The 22,189-nt window shown below is 38.6% G+C and overlaps 2 long non-coding RNA genes across 3 annotated transcripts; both read left to right on the top strand.

Annotated features, from left to right (window-relative positions):
* Positions 1-1,141: 1,141 nt before the first annotated feature.
* LOC122029892 lies at positions 1,142-1,814 on the top strand. 2 transcript variants are annotated; one of them, XR_006125227.1, is made up of 3 exons: positions 1,142-1,283; positions 1,483-1,545; positions 1,734-1,814. It is a non-coding gene; the product is annotated as an uncharacterized LOC122029892 (long non-coding RNA). The 2 variants fall into 2 exon arrangements; XR_006125226.1 differs by having other exon boundaries at positions 1,142-1,221; positions 1,734-1,807.
* A 17-nt stretch (positions 1,815-1,831) lies between these two features.
* Positions 1,832-3,403, top strand: LOC122029891. The gene is made up of 2 exons (XR_006125225.1): positions 1,832-2,001; positions 3,328-3,403. It is a non-coding gene; the product is annotated as an uncharacterized LOC122029891 (long non-coding RNA).
* The last annotated feature ends 18,786 nt before the right edge of the window (positions 3,404-22,189 follow it).

Here is a 22,189-nt window from a genome sequence, read left to right as displayed (position 1 = left end):
CCGATAGAACGAACGGTACTTCTTAGTGACAATGTACGATACATCATGATATGAGTTCACCACAAGGACATAAATACACAGTGGAAGATATAAAACATAGTAACACAATATAGAGGGATTTACACAATCCCCACATAACATAAAAAATATAAATAACTACAAGTCAGCCCAACTTACAAATCACAAAACTAAATAAAGATAGCCAACAAGCTAAAATCCACAACCAAGTCAAATTATTGCATAACCAAGTTCAAAATCCCAAGTGCCAATAAAGATGAAGGAAATAATATAGAAAACTGTTCTTAAATGTGATGTGAGACTGATAGACAGTATTATCCAAATGACTCTATATCATTTACTTACTACCTGAGGAAAATAAAGTACAATAGGGTGGTGAGTCCAATGACTCAAAAGATAATACACTACAACAAAAATAGCTTTTCGCAGCTTGCTATTAACAGCACACATTAAAAGCACGCTGTTAATAGTATTATTAATGGTGTGCATGTTGATGTGCGCCGTTAATAGTATAAACTTGAATAAGAAAAAAATTTATATCTAAATATTAACGGCGCACATTAAAAGCATGCCGTTAATACTATAAATATTTAGTAACAATAATAGCGTACAAGAATAGACATGCTGCAAATACTTTTATTTATTATCAATAGCATGAACATATATGCTGCGATTAGTTTGGAAATAATAAAAAAAAAAGTAATAATAAAATAAAATTATGTTAAACAAAATTAAATAAAAAAACATGATTATAATAGAACGTAAACAAAATTAAATTAAAAAAATACATAATGAAACGAAAACGCCACTTGGTTAAAAAAATCAAGTAAGAAAAAATTAAAGTTAATTAAAACAAAAAAAAAATAAAGATCCTGTTAAATAATAAAACATGGCTAATTAATTAAAGAACGCATAGGTTATGTTAAGCCTTCGCTGCCCGAAGCCTTCGCCGCCCGAGCCCATTGCCGCAACAGCTCCTTGCCTCTCCGTAATAGCTCTCTGCCTCTCTTCACTACCGTCGCCGTCGCCGTTGCCGGACTCCTCTCTACCTCTCGGCACTCACCGCCACCAGCCGTAGGGATCCTTTCCACCTCTCTGCACTGACCATTGTCGGCCGCACGACTCCACTCCGCCTCTCCGCACTCGCCGTCGTCTGCTACAAGACTTCCTTCCATCTCTCCGTATCATAGGACCACAACAAGAGTAAGCAAGCCCTTTGTTAACCACTCCACACTCTACATCAAGCCAAAAGCTCAAAGCCAAAGGTAACCCTAATCTCTAAGTCCCTAAACTTATTTGGGTGGCACTGCTCGACTCTTTCACTTTTATGAACTGTGTTCGGCTTTGATTGTTGTATACTTACAAAGTATGAACACTTAAATGCTCATTTTAGAAATGATTTTTGCAAGCCGCTACGCCATGCTCTGCTTTTGCTTCTGCTTCTGATTTTGATTCTGCTTATAGGAAATGCGAATGGAGTTGTATGGCTTGTGGTATATTTATAGGCAAAAGGATACATATATAACGGTGACCACTTCTCAATTCTAAGTTATATAGTGAACATCTTTATATTTTTCACATCAGATGTAATTAATTAGTTTTATATTAGATTGTGGTCATCTAAGTTATATAATGAACATCTTCTTTATATTTTTCACATCAGATGTAATTAGTTTTATATTAGATTGTGGTCAATGATTATTAATTTATGGTAGGACACTTCAGCAACTTGTGCACTTGCCTTCAAATTACATTCAAGCATATTAAAATCTGAATTTGGAGTCATCAAAGATTTTTCTGCTTAGGAGTCCACTCTGCTTTGCATCATGACTATATTTGCAAGTATTGCTAAAGTAATTTCAAGCGAGGGTTCCATATTTGTTGGAAACTGACAAGGCTACAGTGGAAATGGAGTGCATGGAAGAAGGATATCTTGCCAAGATAATACATGGAGATGGGTCCAAAGAGATAAAAGTTGGTGAGGTAATTACATATGCATTCATCTTTTACCCACCCAATACCAGTCTCATGCTCTTCCTTTTAGTTCATGAGGATTTAATTTTCATTAGCTTTGGAGGGAAATTTCCTATTCATCTTTTGTCTTGATTTTGTGATACTTGTTCCTGTTACTACTTTCAGCAGTTATATGTTGTTGGTTTTGTTGAATTAAGAAACCTTTGGGCCTGTGATGGATGTCTTTATTGTTATTTTTGTACTGAATCTTAATAAACATTGTGGATATCAGGATATGTTGTGGATATGTTGAATACTCTTACTAATAATTCATTTAGAGATCACTTTTTTGTTTTTGAGCGTGTGATCTCATGATTCACCAAAGTCTGCATGTGTCATTGTTGCAACTTGAATATTGTTAAACCAGTAACAACTAATTTCATATTGTCCATGCCTGTTTGCTCAAGTTCATTTACTTGATTGGATCATTGGAGAGGTTAGCTAGATTGGATCAAAATCACAAGAAGCATATTAGATCTCTAGATGAAGTTGCTTTGTCATATACCTGCTGCATCACAATTGGATCATGCAGGAAAAGTGCATTGTCCTCTAATTGATAGTTCTCAAATATCACCAATTTACCAAATTCTTGAATCTTTTTTTATATTATTTGCTTTCCACAGCCACTAGGAGTTTAAACATCTTTCATTATTGATGTTGATTGAGTTCTTAAATTTTTTTTTAGATGATAATGAAGTTTTTGAATAAAATAAAAACTCCTCCTGCATAACTTGCTTAGTTAGAAAAACCTTCACTATATTATGAATTATGTTCGGCTGATCCCTTTAAGCTATAGTGATTGGTTCAGTTTAAATAGATTTTTGGTGAACTGCCTGTAAACTGTAATGAGGATGTGCTGTTTGAATATATGAGGTGCATGAAGTATTATTGCCATCTCATTCAAGTGGCCTGAGTACCTTCACAATTTGCATTATAAATATTCTCTGATTCTTATTATATTTTATTTTGATACAAGATATTACTTTTATTTGTTATGAATTTTGAATAATCTGCCATCAAACCATTGCTATAACTGTGGAGGAAGAGGGAGATATTGAGAAATTTAAAGATTACAAGGTTTCTGAATCTGCTGGTCCTACTGAAGTTCAGCCACTATCTGAACCAGCACAATCTAAAAAGGACATATGCTGTGCATTTCTGTATTCTACTGCAGAATTTTCACATGAGTTGATTTCTTTATTATATGTTGATTTCATTTACATGTATTATTTGTTGATGTTCAGTATAGTCATCTATTATATTAATGATAATATATTGAAAGTTTTTTTGTTGCAGAAAAAATATTAGAATGTCCACCCGAATCTCAAAACACAACTAATATTGTTGATGATACAATTAGCATTGTGTTTGGCAAAGAAGCTCGGGGTAGAGTGCGCGGAATGAGCTTTGGAGTAACACCATCGAAAGTTGGAGCTTCTGTGCAACAAAATGGAACGATTCAACAACTTCAAACTATAGTACAAAATGTTCAACAACAAATGTAAGAAATGAGGCAACAAAATCAACTAGAAATGCAAGAAATGAGGTCTATGTTTTTACAAAGTATGAGACAACAAAATCATCGAGAACAGGTTAGTAAGTAAACAATATATATATAAAAAGTTTGATATGTACACTTAAATGCTTTTAAATTATCATGATGACATTGCTTGACACGATTTGGTTGTAAAATTAGATTGCTAGTGGTGACATTTGTAGCGGTATTGGGAATGAAATTGGTAGCAATAGAGATATCAATATTGGTGCCAAAAAAAGTGGTGATTTTGGTCATGTTTTTCAGGTGATTATCATAAAATTATGTATTTCTGAATCACAAAATTGTTACAAAAATATATATGGTTGAATTAATAACTTTGTATTGTTTATTTACAATCAAATTTGAGAAATGTGAGTCGTGGATATATCTGTGTTAATACTAAATGTAAGCTGCTTCATTGGTCTACTGATGAATTAGTTGTTGCAGAAGGTCGAATTGCGTCCACAAATCCAAACACAAAAGTGCATCACGTTATTCTTGGTGGATCATGTTGGAAAGTTTAGGTTGATAAAGTTTTGGTGGAAAAGGTGGACCTAATTCGACCAAATGATAAAATGCAGTTTCTTGATAATGCAATAGGAAGCACGGTTGCATGGTTATTGAAATTTATAGTATTATGTGATTGATACATAATATACTAATTTGTGTGGATTGTAAGTTTAATTATTGTTATGTAATAACTAGTTTGATAGAGATTTCGTATCTTGTTTAAGATCTTTAAATTTTTTTTATTATAATGAAAAACTATGACTTTTGTTAATTTTGTGGATTTATTTGTACTAAATTTGTTGTAAAATTTTGGTTTATTATTTTCATCAAATTAATATTTTTTTAATATAGTTAAGACTATCAACAACGTACATTTATAAGCTGTAGATTATTATCCTTAGCGTAAAAAAATACTTTCCGCGGCGTGCTTTGCGCGATGCGGATAATGTTATCCGCAGCGCGCAAAGCACGCCGCGGAAAGAATTATCCGCAGCGTGCAAAGCACGCCGAGGAAAGTATTATCCACAGCGTGCAAAGCACGCCACAGATAATATTATTCGCAGCGCGCAAAGCACGCTGTCAATAATTTAGAACTTTTAACAGCTTTTAATTGTGCAGCGTGCAATGCGCGCTGCGGGAAGCGAATTTGCGCGCTGCGAAAAGCTATTTTTGTTGTAGTGATAGATATAGTGTATGGCTAAATATGTAAGGAGGTCAAAAGTATAAAGTCTCATAGGTATAAAATACATACCCAACCATAATTAACATAATAAATGCACATGCCAAAATCAGTCTAACAAGTATGACAGATTGATCAGTATCACTCACTAGGGATCTACAATAGATCTGCTTGTACTACATAAGCAACATATGATAGTATATACATGTATGATGAATGAACATGTATGGACAATGTCATACATATGCAACAAACATATCTCAAACATATACGATAAGCATCTACAATATAAGCAACCTACTCAGTTGTAAACGATACCATGAGTAGTGCCAAGATGATCAACAGGAGAACTGCATAGACTAAGCATGAGCCAATATAAATAACAGCAATATATCATCATATGTAAGAGCAACACTCCATCATAAGAAATACAAATAACTAAGACATTTAGCTATCTAGTTAGGGACTACGGGAGATCACTCTACTACAAATACCTATGGGCAATCAGTAATGTCAAAGTCTCTGTCTGTGGGATATCACTCTACCACAATTATCTATAGGTAGACAGGAAGTAGCTAGCTAGTTATGAGCTACAAGAGATTACTCTACCACAAATACCTGTGGTCAACCTAGGGTATAACAACCCAATGATACAATACAATACACATATCACAATATTGATGACACACTCAACCACTCATAGGAGACATGATCGATAAGATATATCCTGTTAATTCTCTCAACATCATAGCAGAGACATAATACTCAACGACTCATAGGAGATATGGTCAATAAGATGCACTGGTCACTATTAACTCTCTCAATATCATAGTGGAGACATGATCGTCAACCACTCATAGGAGACATAGTCGATAGGATATACGGGTCTCGGTCACTGTCGACTCTCTCAACATTGTAATGGAGACATGATGGTCAATATGCATACAGTGAAATGATGTGTAAGATGCTAATATCCATGACTCAAACACAGTTATCATCAATGCAACAACATGATAAATATAAATATATCTAGAAACATGATCTATCAATCATATATATCTATATGTATGAAAATATCCAACAGGTGTCTACTATATAACATGTATAGTAATGGTAACACCTATAGTACACACCACATATATGTGTACGACTATAGTATATAGGTAGTCAAATATGATAACTCCTATAGTACACACCATATATAGGTGCACGCTACAACATATGAATAATCGGCATGATAACTCCTATACTACACGCCATACACGTTTGTACACTATAGAGTAAGAATATTTAAATATGAGACTGCATAGATAATAAATAAATCATTTCTAAGATCAAACATATAAATATCAAACTCAGGTAAAAGTATAAATAGAGTCAAGATAAAGTGATCTAATCCATCAACTATATCCATGCACTAAGGTTAATGTACAATTTAGTTAATCACATTATGAAACAACTAGCTAAACCAAATCCTAAACCCAATTAGAGAAAATCCTAATCGAATGATCACTAATTATTCTCAATTATTGATTAACTACGTTTCATTTAATCCATTGATCATATTAAGGTTAATCTTATTATCAGCCCTAATTAATCCATCCCATTGATTAGATTAGGATTTAATCCAACATTAGGCCTAAACCTCACCTAGTCCAGTGGTGGCTCAAATGACAACTTGTTGATTCTTCTCCAGAGGTGTCTCACTGCTGGAGAGTTGGAACAACTTTAAGGCTTGGCTTGCATGGTGCTCTCGGCTGGCAGTGGGAAAGGTGGCAAAGATGGTAGGAAAGCTACTGTTGGAATCTCTCGAGTGAGCAATGGGGCAGATGGCCGACTGTGGTTGTCGTGAGGCTGGCCGCAGCTGTGGGTTGCCGATGGCGATGGTTGTGGGATAGTATCGGCAAAGGGAGGTGCACGGGTTCCAAAGGCACGAGAGGGAAAGAGGGGCATCAGACAAGGGAGGGCGATGGCTCTCACTCGTGGCTGAAGAAGGGTTGGCGACAACCCTCACACCATGGTCGGTGGCATCCGATGATCAGGCGGTGATGGCTTCAATGACATAGTAGGGAGAGAAGAGGAGGTGGTGTCGGCTTTGATTGCTCAGGAGCTAAAAGCGGCGTTCGGCCTGGACCTACAGTGGCTGCTGCAATGACAAGTAGGAGAGATTATTGACGTCTCGCAGTCCAAGCGGCACAGAGATCTGGTGGGCGGTGCAACGAGATAGTGCGAGAGCGAGAGTGAAACGCGAGAGAATGAGGGAGTGACAACAGAGAAATCAAAACCTAAGGTTTGATTAACCTAAACATAGGCTTTTATATTTAGACATTTAGCAATTAGCCCAAGTCTGAGTGGGTTATTGGGCAATCGCCCAAGCACCATGAGTTCAAGATCGTGCGTGTGTTAGTGGCTGACTACTCAAGTGCCTTGCGCATCTGAGCAGCCCAAGTTCCAAGTGCCCCAAGCACCCTGAGCACTCTAAGCATATTTTTGTTCGGCATAAGTTCTAGTGGGTTCCTGGGCACTAGCCCAAGCACCCTGAGTCTGAACACCCAAGCACCCTTCTAGCAGTCAATTGCCCCTTCCTAACAATCGATTGCAACCCCTTTTAGCAGTCGATTGCCCCAAGCACTCGATTGACCTCAACTTATACCAGAACTTCCTTCACTCAACATCTAGTTGGCCTTGATCTGTCAAAATTTCATGCGCTTAACATCCAATCACACTTGACCTATTAGGCTTCATCCATGCCAAACATCCGATCTTATTTGACTTGTTTGAATTTTTTATCATTGGTATCTGGGCAATTGTGACCCACTTGAACTTTCCATCTTATGTTAATTCCATGTTGGTCTTTTGACTTTCAAGTGTTCGATCATCTGTGGCCCACTTTAGACTTTCCATTTGCTAACCCCTGTTGGATTTCCAATTGCTAAATGTCTAATCAATCATGACCCACTTGGACTTTTCATATCTTATCAAGTATCTAATCAAGCTTTAGCTAATTGACTCTTCGCTCAACCAACTTAACATATTGATTGACTGTCAAGTATCCTGTTAACTTTAACCTACTTGACGTCTCACTCAACTAACCAACATATTGATCAAATATTGAAATCCCAACTCAACTCAGCTCAAGTTTGGTCAGCTTAGTCAACATTGATCATAAGTCGATTGCACCCGTAATTATTACTATTGGTGCAGTTGATACTGTTGGTGCGGTTAGCATTAACGATTTAACCTAGGTTTAGATGAATGACAAATCAGGTTAAGTTAGTTTGTTGTTGTCTGACACTTTGATCAAGTGTGTAGGAGAAGTCCAGACAGGTCGACGGGCTGACCGGATGTCTGACACGAAGCCCAGCTAGGTCGACGGGCTGACCGGATAGCTGGCACGAAGTCCAGATGGGTCGACGGGCTGACCGGACGTCTGGCAGGTAAGTGAGGTAAGTCACTGGAGGGGAGTGACTGCGAGGACGCGTTCCCGGGAAAGGAACATTAGGCGTCGATCCGGCTTAGATCCATTTCGGATATCTAAGTCGAGATCGTGACTAGATTCCGGTCTCGAAAAGACAGAATCTAAGTCATACTCTTTGCTATTACTTTGTTGAACTTTAATTGTGCTAACAATCTGTTTTACAGGATATACATTTGCCTCGGACTAACTCTATTTTGCAGGAGAAGGAGTTCCTGGAAATAGGAGGTTCGGGCGCCCGGAGGTAAGTTTTATCCAAACTCGCGCATCGCCACGTGGAGCTTGCTGGTTGGACCTGCCACGTCCCACCAGGGCGCCCCGAGCCTCATATAAAAGGAGGGTCAGAGGGGAGCTTCAAAATAACAACGAAAAGAAAGTCTTCTACTGCTTGCTCTACTGCTTTGCGCTCCAGCGACGCTAACAAAGATCCGACAATACACTCATTTCCTTTTCTTTAATTCTTGTCGCTATTTTCTTTATTTTGCTAGCATTCCTGTACTTTAAATTGTAATCATTTTCGAACTGCTAGTGATTGCCCAACGAAAGTACTCACGGAGTACGGACATTCGAGTAGGAGTCGTCACAGGCTCCGAACGAAGTAAAAAACACCGTGTTCAGTTTGTCTAAGTTTTTTTATTATTCTGCTGCGCTTAACTCTTATTAACGCTATTTTTCGAATCGATATTCACCCCCCCCTCTATCGACGTTTCACGATCCAACAAGTGGTATCAGAGCAGGTACCGCTCTGATTTGGTGCAACCACCAATCAGACAGGGGGTGAAAAGATTTTTTTTTTCTTTTTTTATTTACTCTTAATTCTAAGTTGATATTATTATTAATTTGGGATTTTTTTCTCGTTGCAATTAAATCTAAATTGGTGCAACACCAATTTAGACACAGCTATTATTTTTTCTCGCACTACTAATCCAAGACCAAGTCTTGGAATATCTTTTCGTTGTTTACTTGTGTGCAGAATGTCTCAACTAGAAGGCTTCAGCACAGTACGCCCTCCCCTATTCAACGGGGATGACTTCTCCTACTGGAAGAAAAGAATGGAAGTGTACCTAAAGACAGATTATGATCAGTGGTTCAGCGTTATAAAAGCCTACCGAGCTCCAACCGACAACTCCGGAAATCCACTAGACACGGAACAGTGGACTCCGGACATGAGGACAAAGGCGTTGACAGAAAACAAAGCAATCAATACGCTACACTGCGGCCTAACAAGAGAAGAGCTGAACCGGGTTGGACCGCATCAGAATGCTAAAGAATTGTGGGACAAATTTATCGAGCTGCACGAAGGAACGAGCGACGCAAAGGTAACAAAAAGAGATTTATTTTTAAATAAAATATTTAATATAAAAATACAGGAAGGGGAAACGACAAGTCAACTGCACGCAAGAATCAAGGACATCCTCAACGGACTCCACGCAATAGGCCATCAGATGGAAAACAGAGATTTAATAAGGTATGCACTAAATGCCTTTCCTCGTAATAGCTTGTGGGCATCAATCATAGATGCCTACAAAATTTCGAAAAATCTATCTAAGTTAAAATTAGACGAGCTTTTCTGTGAGTTCGAATTACATGAACAAACTAATGCTGGAGCCGAGAAAGGTATTGCTTTATTTGCAGGACCATCCAAAGAAAAGAAGAGCAAGTCTGAATCTGAATAGGATTCCGGTCAAGATTCAGAAGACGAAGAATACCTGGTGAACTTGATAAGAAAAATGTTCACCAGGAGAAAAAAGAGCTTCAGCAAAAAGGACCTTCAAAAGATCAGTCCTCCTGCGGAACAAAAGAATGTGACTTGCTTCGGATGCAACAAAAAGGGGCACTACAAGAGCGAATGTCCAAGACTGAAGTTCGACAAACCGAAGCCAACCAAAAAGAAGGCCCTCAAAGCAACGTGGGATGACTCCTCGGACGAATCCGAGGTAGAAGAGCAGAAACACCAGAGCCACCTCGCGCTGATGGCCCGCGAAGCTGAAACGGAAGACGAGTCAGGAGATGAATTGGAAGACGGGTCGGAACCCGAATCAAGCCACGAGTCCATACTCATTTCCGAAGGCCCGGATGAGGTATATTTTAATTTAAACAAAAAATTCTTTAAAATTATTTCTTGCTTAAATAGTAAGTTAATTAAAATAGAAAATGAAAACAAATCACTCCTTGAGGAAAATCAAGACCTCAAGGAACAAATAAAAAATTCAAATCCAACTCAAGATCTAATACTTGAAGAGAATTCATCATTAAAATCAGAAATTAATAACTTAAAAGAAATACTAGAAAAATTTACTACAAGATCAAAAAATCTAGACTTAATCCTGAACAATCAAAAAGCATGTTATAATAAAACCGGACTTGGATACAAGTCGAACTCAAATAAAACCTTTAAGTCATTAATAACCCAATACAAATCAACTAATCAAGCTTGGGTTCCGAAAGCGTGTTTGACCACACAAGTAGGAATGAATCAATATTACATACCTAAAGAAAAAATATATTATATAAACTCGAATAAACCAAATCAAAAACCAAAATACAAGTCAAAGAAATCAAAAACTCAACAAAATATAAATTATCACCAAGTTAATTATAATTATAAAAGAAATCGACACAAACCTAAAGCGAAAATTTTAATTAAAAGCCAATAATTCAGGGGGAGGCTCCAGAATAGCTGTCACCTCCAAAACTAACTTACCCGACAGGGTAATCTAAACAAACTAACCCGGCAGGGTAATTAGGATTAGTTAAAAAGAGACCAAGTTTAACTTGAATCATGGTACTGGTGAAGTTTTTGGATGATAGTACGTTAGGGAAGCTTGGGCATCGCATGTCTAGAAAGATATGGTTTCGATCTGGTGTATTTGGCCAAGTGGAACTGACCGAAGCTACCCTTAAATAGATCCTAACTAGTTAGACCAAGATTTAGTACTAAGCTCCGTGGATAGGACTATTCGGAAAACCTCGAAAGGTTGGTTACTTCTATTGACGTCCATGTGACTCACCAAGCTTAGAAGTTTATCCGAAGAATGCATATTTGTAGAGACCAAAGCTAAACCTGAATCTAACACAAGTTAAACCAAACTCCATAATTAAAATCCAACCCATCTCACAAAATTATAGGATTCCCTGATTGAAAACTTAAATCGGGTAAGATGACTAAGGATCAAAATTAAATTTCGAATTAAATTAATTAAAATTAAATTTCAAATTTCAAATGAATTAAAATTAAATTTTTAATTTCAAATTAAATTAAATTAAAATTAAATTTCAAATTTCAAATTAAATTTCGAATTTCAAATGAATTAAAATTAAATTTTGAATTTCAAATTAAATTAAATTGAAATTAAATTTTGAATTTCAAATTAAATTTCAAATGAATTAAAATTAAATTTCAAATTTAAATTAAATTTTGAATTAAAACTAAATTTCTTTTAAACTTTAAAAATTATTTTAAAATTATTTTAACTTTAAAAACTATTTTAAGAATTATTAAATTAACTTTAAAAATAAAAGACTAACCTTAATTCCTACTCATTGGAGGAAACCAAGTGGATTTTAGACAGTGGTTGCTCCAAATACATGACTGGAGATCACACCAAGTTCACTCAACTCACTTACAAAAGCTTAGGAACAGTTGCCTTTGGAAACAACGGCAAACTCAAGGTAATCAGAATAGGTAATATTGAATTAAAATTAGATTTCATAATTATAAATGTTCTACTTGTCAAGAATTTTAAATACAATCTCCTGAGTATAAGTCAATTGTGTGATACTAGGTATAAGGTTAAATTTCTATCCATAGAGTGTTTAATCAAACATCTAGATAATCCTACTATAAGTCTAAAAGGTTTTAGAAAAGACAACATCTATGCTATCAACTTAACCACCTCTTCAATTAAGTGTTATTTAACACAAAAAGAAGAAACTTGGTTATGGCATAGGAGAATGTCTCACACCAACTTTAGAAATATAAGTAAATTAAATAGACTAGGAGTTTCAAATTTCAAAAATATCTTTCAAAAATGGCTATTCTCAAATTATAGGTTAAAACATATTTCATTTTCAAAACTTTCCTATTTTTAGATTTTTAAATATATTTTTAGCCTTAGACTAGTTCAAAATCCTTAGAAAGCATGTACCCATAGGACTAGTTTTGAGCATCTCACCAAAACTCTAGGCTTAACTTGCTTGTGATTGACGAACATAGAAAGGGGTGAGATGTATAGGCCACTTGCCTAAGACTTAAGATGTTTATTTCAGTGCATCGATATAAGTCTGGGCGTTAAATACAAAATATACATTAATCAAGTTAAGATTGAACTTAACTTGACTAACCAAGTGAAAGCTACTATCTTCTGATAAGTCAGTCAGTAACAAACTGGTTAGACATTTGAGTTAATGTCAGGTTCAGGGGGAGAAATAAAACTACTTCAGTATTTCAAATTGAATTGTTAAACTTATCTTTGAAAATCAAAGTCTAAACTCAACTTGCTTAAAAATGTGCAATTTTTTTTGAAAATTTGATTCTGAAAAAAGAATTTTACAAAATTATTTTGAAAACTCCTTTGTTTTTAAAAAAAAAAAATATTCTGCTTTGAATATTTTTAGCAAATACTTCAACATTTTATGTTAATGATTGAAAAATATTTTCTTAAATATTTCTTAAACTTATTTTTGAAAACTAACTCTTATAAAACTAAGTTGTTTTGGGTTTTACTTTTTGTTAAAAAATTGATTTTGAAAATTATATCTAACTTAGTTTTGAAAATTGAATTTTTTTTCACTTAATTTTGACAATTTGATTTGGAAGTTAAATTTTACAAAAATTAGTTTTAAAAATTGCTTTGTTATTGAAAATTGTGGAAATTAGATTTTTCAAACTTAGTTTTGGAATTTTGATTTTGAAAACTTATGTTTGAAACCTTGAATTTTTAACTTTGGCCTTAAAAACTATACTTAAAAAAAAAATTAGCTATCTTTCAAGACTTAGGCTAATTCACACCAACATGTGTGACCTCAAAGGTACACCAACACTTAGTGGGAATAAATACTTCATCATTTTTATAGATGATAACACAAAATATTTTTATATGTATCTTCTCAAAAGTAAGGATGGATCTATAGAGAAATTTGCTCTATATAAGAATGAGGTTAAAAACCAATTAAATAAAATGATTAAGGTGGTTTGAAATAACCGATGCGGTGAATATGTATCACCGTTTACTGAGTTGTGTGTTGAACATAGGATTAGACACGAAACAACAACTCCTATACTCCTCAGTAAAATGGAGTTGCTGAGCGAAAGAATCGAACTCTAAAGGAGATGATGAATGCTCTTCTATTGAGCTTTGGATTGACAGAGTTCATATGGGGAGAAGTTGTGTTAACAGCTAATTACCTTTTAAATAAGGTACCCTAAAAGAAAATAGATAAGAGACCTTATGAGTTATGGAATAGAAGACAATCATCTTACAAATATTTATGAATATGGGGGTGTCTTAGCAAAGTTTTGGTGCTTGATCCAAAAAGAATTAAGATAGGACTAAAGATAATTGATTGCATATTTATTGGATATGCATATAATAGCAGTGCGTATCAATTTTTTGTGTATGAGTCACAAATATCAGATATACACAAGAACTCGATAATAGAATCGAGAAATATCTCGTTCTTCAAGCATGTATTTCCGTATAAGATTCGAGAGGAAGCTAGCTCCTTAAAACGAGCATATGATGTAACACCCCAAATTTCATGATTTGGAGTCCTAAATGACCTTATTAAAATCTAGAAATGCTTTAGAAAAATTCTAGAGATTTTTTGGAATTTATAGAATATTTTTATGCAATTTTTGGAGGTCGTTTGGTATTTTTACTAAACGAAAGAAGTTTCGACAAAAAAATATCCAAGCTGAGGCTTGAACCGGCAACCCCTGACCCGAGCAAAACCCAGCTAACCAACTGGGCTAGCAGTTATTACTTGATCAAATAAGGGTTGAATTGTACTTAAGTAATAAATAGTTAATAGCAGAATAAAAGGAGAATAAAAGGCTTGGCTGGGGACTTGAACCGGCGGCCTTTGGCTCGGTCAAAACCCGGCTGACCAAGTGATCCAGCCGTCGGTTTTGTTTAGAAAAGGTAGGAAAATTTATTTAACAAGTTAACAGAATATGGAGATTATAAAGAGGGATAAGTTGAGGAGGTAAAATCCCGAGCCCTAATTTCTCCCGACCCGAAACCTTTTCCTCCTCCTTCTCGCGGCGCGACGCCGTTCTTCTCTCGGGCGGAAACACGAAGGAGCTAGGGTTTCCTCCCTCCGGCGGCCAGCGGAGGGAGATTTCCGAGAGCTCTTCACACCGCCGAGCTTCTCTCGATGAGGAGAAGTCGGGAGCACGAGGAGGAGCCGCAATTTCGAGTCCTCTGATCAGAGCACCGAAACCCTAGAAGTTCTTTCCGGTTGTGAGTTCGGGAACAGCAATGTGAGTTGCTCACTCACCTACAGTAAGAGTAATTCCGACTTCGTTTTGATGTTTCCTTGTTTGTTTGAGTTTCTGCCATGAAGTTTTTTTGGGTTTTGTTTGCTGCCGGGAGGTTAAAGAAAGAACAAGAAAGAGGAACTTAGAATGATTAGGTCTCGGATCTTTGCATTCTCGAATTCGAAGCATGTTGTACAAATTTTCTAATTGTGTTTGCTGCCGTGGAATTCAAAGGATCTGAGTTTGAATTGAGATTCTTTTGGATTTTCAGAATAAGCTGTAAAGATTAATGAGTTTGAAGCTGCTACCGTGAGTTTTATAAGGAATAGGAGAAGAGATTTGAATGAATTGATCATGCAGTTAGGCTCCCCAGCTTTATGATCTGGTTTCCATGTTTAGATTGTTTTGTTTGTTGCTAGCTCAAAGGGCACCGTCAGCTCCTATTGTTTCAGATTTAAGTCAAGAATGATCCAATCCGGAAATAGTGGTGATGTTTGGAATTGAGGAAATTTCCGGGTTCTGTTCAATGTTGCTCTGATTTTTAATCTAGCTGTGGATTTTCAAGGTTTATTCAAAAGATTTTGATGTGTTACATGGTGATTTTCTGGATCGTTGTGTGCTTTTGAGTTCTTTAAAGGTATTGATACGTGATTCATTTAGGTTGCTTTGCTGCTAGAAGAATAGGCAAATATGAACTATATGTGTTATGAATTGATTATCCTCGACAGCAGATATATATTGTGAGCTCAATGCTAGGAATAGAACTAGAGTAACATGGAGGATAGTATGCATTATCTGTGGAAAAAAAACTATGCTAAATGTTATGAACTGAGCTAGAGTGATTATGATGGCTTAGCGGCTGTTCAAATCAATTTTGTGAGTTCTGTGGGAATTTTTTTGGTTAGTTCGTGTCTTTATGTGAAGAATGTTATGATTGAAGTTTTCATCTTTTGTCCAGCAACTATGTTGGTAAGTGTTAAATGCTATACTAGAGAATCTATTTTCCCTGTCTAGTATAAGTGTAGCAACCAGTGATAAGTGATAATATGTAGCAACCGGTAATAAGTGTTTAGTTAGATTTCAGTGGCTTGTTTAGAACAGAATTTTATTAAGCATTAGTGTGCAGATTTTTTTTAAGCTTAGAATGCAGATTTTTATTAAGCTTATATGCAGATTTTTGTTAAGCTAGAATGCAGATTTCTGTTAAGCATTAGTGCAGATTTTTGATAAGTATTGTATGTGCAGATTTCTTTTGTATTCTATGCATTATTATGTGTTACATAGTTAGTTTCATTCATAGATGCATACGAAGGATACCCTAACAGTATTTTGGGTTTAAGGAAAGTATAAGAAAGATAAAGAAAAGTATAAGAAAGATAAAGAAAAAGAGAGAAAAGGCCAAGACCTTAAGTAGATCCCAAAGTCAAGACTTTAGGGATTTTTGGCACACAAGGTGCCTATTAAAATGCCAAGGCATTTAAAGAAGAAGTAATTAAGATTATAAGTATTTTACTTTTAAGAAGAGGCTAGTACCCGACTTCCGAGGTTGTCGTTAAACAAATCCAGGTGTCCAATTCCGAGGTCTTGGCCCTGGTAGACCAAGGTCTGCTCTTTTAGGATTGGTGGCTCGCTACCCCAACCTATTAGGGAACGCGCATAAGATGGTACTAAGCCTGGGCCCAAGAGAAGTTGATTACTATTTTGAAGTATTAAAAGTATAAGCTTTTGAACAAGTAAAATAAGTTTCACATCAGTATAAAAGTATTAAAAAAAAAATAAGTTTCACATAAGTATTAAAGAATAAGTCTTTAAGCAAGTGAAATAAGATACAGAAGGTGTTTAGAATTCAGTAAGTTAAGTTCTTTATGCAAGCATGATAGTATAGACTTGCCTTACATGTTTAGCCTTTCAGTATGTTACTTTATTAATAGAAGAGCATGAGTTAGTTTACTGTTCTTTGCTATTTATGAGCATGATTAGCTATACATGTTTAGTATTTCAGTTAGTATGATTTCTTTGCTATGTATAGGCATGAGTAGCTTTACATGTTAGCATTCAGTTTTAGCATGTTTTTATTTATATACATGCATATCGAGATTTTGTGAGTTAGATAGCGCTCACTAAGCATTTTGCTTATAGTTTGCATTCCTCCTACTGCAGATAAAGAAAAAAGAAAGCTAATATGAAGGAAGGCGACAAGGATATGCAAGAGGGGTGTGTGATGTCTGCACTATGGAAGTCCTAGGGATCCTTGCGAATAAAATAAATTATGATTTGTTTCTTTGAGTTAATTAAGCCTTTATGTGTTAAGGAAATTTGATAACTGTTTATAAGGACACTTAATACTGTATTTGCTATTCAGTTGTGGTTATGGATTAGTTTGTTGGTGCAAATTCCAGTAGGTCAAGGTTGACCTAGTTGACCAAGCGTAAACCTTGGTCATGGTTTCGATGTTTGACAATACAGAAAGACATGTAGACATGGACAATGCAGGTGCAGTTGTCCATGCGGAGAGATACTGATCAGGGTCTGATCAGGTTGGATAAAGAAGAGTCAAGTAGGTCAAGGTTGACCGAATACTTGACTGGGAAGTCCTAACTGGGATGTTAGGCAGTTCAGGAAATCCTGGTGAGTGAAGCCAAGTGAAAATCCTAGTGAGTGAAGCTAGGTGAAAGTGAAAGTCCTAGTGAGTGAAGTCAGGCAGTTGGAGAAAGTCCTGGTGAGTGAAGCCAGGCAGATGGGAAACCCTGGTGAGTGAAGCCAGGTAAAAGACCTAGTGAGTGAAGCTAGGCAGTTTGGAAGTCCTGGTGAGTGAAGCCAGGCAAGGGAAATCCAAATGGGTCAAGGTTGACCAAACATCTGGTGAAAAGTCCAAGAATGGAGACTTGGCACGGAAAGTCAGAGAGGGCTCGGTAGCTCGTTCTCCGGACTGTGGTCAGAGAGGGCTCGGTAGCTCGTTCTCTGGACCGGACGAAGTCAGAGAGGGCTCGGTAACTCGTTCTCCGGACTGTGGTCGGAGAGGGCTCGGTAGCTCGTTCTCTGGACCGGACGAAGTCGGAGAGGGCTCGGTAGCTCGTTCTCAGGACCAAGTAGGGTTTAGGGGAGTTTAAACCTGATCGGTCCGTAACCGATCCGATGATCGGGGTTATCGATCGGTCGGTGACCGATCGAACCAAATGTATATTCTGTTGCTTATCGATCGGTCGTGACCGATCGCTGATCGATCGATGTATACGGTGAAGTTCCGATCGGTCCGGACCGATCGAGACGATCGAAGAGATCACCGAGGGAAAGGACCTGATCGGTCATGGGACCGATCAGGGAAGGACCTGATCGGTCTCCATGACCGATCAGGGAAGGGCCTGATCGGTCTTGTGACCGATCAGGACCCTTGTGGACCGATCAGGATGAAGCCTGATCGGTCCACATCCTAGCCGTTGCGTAGCAACGGCTAGTTTCTTCTGTGTCTTCTTCGCAGGTTATAAAAGGAGTTCGAGGGCCTGTACAGTTCTTCTTCCTTCTTCTTCTTCCTGCTGAGTTCTGCTGAGCTCTCGCTGCCGAAGCTTCGGGTGAGCTTCCTGCTGGTTTTCTAGCTGAGCTTGGATCCGAGAAGTTGCTGCTTCATCAGGATTCCAGTCGGCAACGAGAAGGCAAGCAAAGGGTTTTACATTTCGATTGTTCTTGTTTGCTTTCTCTACGGTTGTACTCCTTATTGCTGTTGCAAAGAGATTGTGGCGAGGTTTCTCCACCCACAAGGAGTATTTATTAGCCGATTCTCCAGGGACTCATCCACCGACGGATTGATAGGGCTCGTCCACCTTACGGACACGCCGAGGAGTAGGAGTTTATCTCCGAACCTCGTTACATCGACGAGTTTGAGGTTTGCTATTCTCCGTTGTCGTTTCTATTGTTTATTTCCGCTGCACTAACCTTGATTTGTAGAAAGAAACGAACGATTTGGGGTCGGCTATTCACACCCCCCCTCTCTAGCCGCGATCATCGATCCTAACAAGTGGTATCAGAGCGAGGTCGCTCTTCGTTGGATCAACACCCGGGGGAGCACGAGCTAGAGAATGGATCTATTCGGAGAAGATGTCACGATTCCACCCTTCTACGATCGCGACGACTTCGCGTTTTGGAAGGTAAGAATGAAGTACTTTCTTATGACTAACCTTGAAAATTGGAGGTGTGTTCAATTAGGTTTCAAGCCTCCGATGGACAAGAAAGGAGAAACCCTAGAGAAGAAGGAGTGGACCAAGGAACAAGTCCACCAATCCCTAGTCAACGATGAGGTATTGAAAATTTTTGAATTTTCTTTACCTAATGATGTTTTGTGTAAGATAGGTGGATACAACAATGCCAAGGAGTTGTGGAACAACTTGGCTAAGTTCCATGAGGGGAACTCCACTTCAAGCCATGAAGAGGAGTCAAGTGAGCCAAGGAGCTCATTTCATGGAGGAATGGATTTAGAAGTTGAGGGTCACTCAACATCTAAAGAAGAAGAGGAGGAGAGTTCTTCTTCAAGATCGGAGCAAGAAGAAGAAGCTTCTATCTCCGGAAGGGATGAAGAAGAGAGCTCACATCCATCCTCAACCCTAGGTAACTCAAGCCATTTAATTTCAAATAAATTACACATAATGTGCTTTGAGTGTAGGGAGTATGGACATTACAAGAGTAAGTGTCCAAGGAGTATTAGGAAGACTCCACTGGCACCAAAAGTCAAGGAAGTCGGAGTCCCGATACGCAAGAGCAAGGAGCACGTGGTGTGCTTCCAATGCAAGCGAAGGGGGCATTATCGGAGCCAATGTCCGAGGGGGAGGCAACCTCACAAGGACAAGAAGACGAGCACATCGATAGGGGGAGCTAAGGCAAACCCTAAGGTAATATCTAAGGCACATTATTGCAATAATAATTAGACACATGCTAGTAGCCTTATTGCTATTGTTAATAATGGTAAGCATGATAACATTAGAAATCGATACACATGCTTAGGTGCCAAACATGTGAGTCTAGATAAGGATAACACTTGGAAAGTCAACCCTAGAATTAACCCATCTAAGGCTAAGGAAAACCTAGGTAGGAATCCCAAATCAACTAGACACATGCCTAGGAATACCTCAAAGAAAAATGAAAAATTAAAAATTGAGGTATTAGAGAAGGAGAATCAAGTCTTGAGGTCAAGACTTGATACTTTGGAAAAGGCTCTTAAGAACTTGGAGAAGTCATCTCTAGGGTTTAAGGGTCAAAAACCAATGTCCAAGGACAAGAAAGGTTTGGGTCACAAACCTAAGTCCCAAATGGTCAAGCCTGTTGGTGTAATTTTCAGTAGGTCAAGGTTGACCTAGTTGACCAAGCGTAAACCTTGGTCATGGTTTCGATGTTTGACAATACAGAAAGCCATGTAGACATGGACAATGCAGGTGCAGTTGTCCATGCGGAGAGATACTGATCAGGGTCTGATCAGGTTGGATGAAGAAGAGTCAAGTAGGTCAAGGTTGACCAGATACTTGACTGGGAAGTCCTAACTGGGATGTTAGGCAGTTCGGAAAGTCCTGGTGAGTGAAGCAGGCAGTTCGGAAAGTCCTGGTGAGTGAAACCAGGCAGTTTGGAAAGTCCTGGTGAGTGAAGCCAGGCAATCGGGAAATCCTGGTGAGTGAAGCCAGGTGAAAATCCTAGTGAGTGAAGCTAGGTGAAAGGGAAAACCCTGGTGAGTGAAGCCAGGCAGATGGGAAACCCTAGTGAGTGAAGCCAGGTAAAAGTCCTGGTGAGTGAAACCAGGCAGTTGGGAAGTCCTGGTGAGTGAAGCCAGGCAAGGGAAAGACCTAGTGAGTGAAGCTAGGCAGTTTGGAAGTCCTGGTGAGTGAAGCCAGGCAAGGGAAATCCAGATGGGTCAAGGTTGACCAGACATCTGGTGAAAAGTCCAAGCAGGGAGCTTGGCACGGGAAAAGTCCAAGTATGGAGACTTAGCACGGAGAAGACCAAGTTGGAGACTTGGCACGGAAAGTCGGAGAGGGCTCGGTAGCTCGTTCTCCGAACTGTGGTCAGAGAGGGCTCGGTAGCTCGTTCTCTGGACCGGACGAAGTCGGAGAGGGCTCGGTAGCTCGTTCTCAGGACCGGGTTAGGTCGGAGTTCTAAACCTGGATCGGTCTGGTGACCGATCCAGCGATACGCCTGAGTATCTGATCGGTCTGGTGACCGATCAGATAACAAACAGAAGGGTTCTGTAAGTCATCTGATCGGTCTGGAGACCGATCAGAGGAGTTGAGCCAACCTTCTGTGAGTGAACTGATCGGTCTGGAGACCGATCAGCAGGGAGTCTGATCGGTCTCCACGACCGATCAGAGATGCAGCCACCTCTCTGTAAGAGAGGTGGGATCGGTCCGGGGACCGATCAGACTGGGGCCTGATCGGTCCCCAGGACCGATCAGAGGTTCCCTGGACCGATCAGGCTTCAGCCTGATCGGTCCAGAACTAGCCGTTGTGAGTAACAACGGCTAGGTTCTGCGTCTTCTGTCTTCGTTGCAGGTTCTTCGCAGGCACAGGTAATATAAAGAGGTCGAGGGCTACAGGGCTGACACTCTCTTCTTCCTCTCCTTCTTCGAGCTTGCTGCTGCTTGCGATCTGAGCTTTGTTTGAGCTCTCCCCAGTAAGCTTCGTGTGAGCTTCCAGTCGACGGTCAGCTGCTGCTGTTGTCCAAGAAGTTGTTGCTTCACAGGCAGTCGACGAGAAGGCGAGTTAGTGTTTGTACATTGTTCTTGTCTTTCTACTTGTATTTCTTGTACTCTTTCTTGTTGTTACAAGTATTGTGGCGAGGTTTCTCCACCCACAAGGAGCATCTATTAGCCGGTTCTCCGGGGACTCATCCACCGACGGATTGATAGGTTTCGTCCACCTTACGGACACGCCGAGGAGTAAGAGTTTATCTCCGAACCTCGTTACATCGGTTTGTTTGAGGTTTGTCTTCTTTCCCTTTCGTTTCTATTCGTTTTATTTCCGCTGCGCTAACCCTAATTGTAGAAAGAAACGAGTAATTTGGGGCGGCTATTCACACCCCCCCTCTCTAGCCGCGATCATCGATCCTAACAAGTGGTATCAGAGCGAGGTTGCTCTTCATCGGATTAACACCCGGGGGAGCACAAGCTAGAGAATGGATCGACTCGGAGAAGACATCACGTTTCCACCATTCTACGAGTGCTGCGACTTCGCGTATTGGAAGGTAAGAATGAGGTATTTTCTTATGACTAACATTGAAAATTGGAGTTGTGTTCAATTAGGTTTCAAGTCTCCGATGGACAAGAAAGGAGAAACCCTAGAGAAGAAGGAGTGGACCAAGGAGCAAATCCACCAATCAACCATCAATGATGAGGTAACGAAAATCATTGAATTTTCTTTACCTAATGACATTTTGTGTAGAATAGGTGGTTACAACAACGCCAAGGAGTTGTGGAATAACTTGGCCAAGTTTCATGAGGGGAA

This window comes from Zingiber officinale, chromosome 10B (assembly GCF_018446385.1).
Source record: "Zingiber officinale cultivar Zhangliang chromosome 10B, Zo_v1.1, whole genome shotgun sequence".
Classification (NCBI taxonomy): domain Eukaryota; kingdom Viridiplantae; phylum Streptophyta; class Magnoliopsida; order Zingiberales; family Zingiberaceae; genus Zingiber; species Zingiber officinale.
The sequence above is the reverse complement of the archived record's forward strand: the minus strand, read 5'-3'. Positions and strand labels throughout refer to the sequence as shown.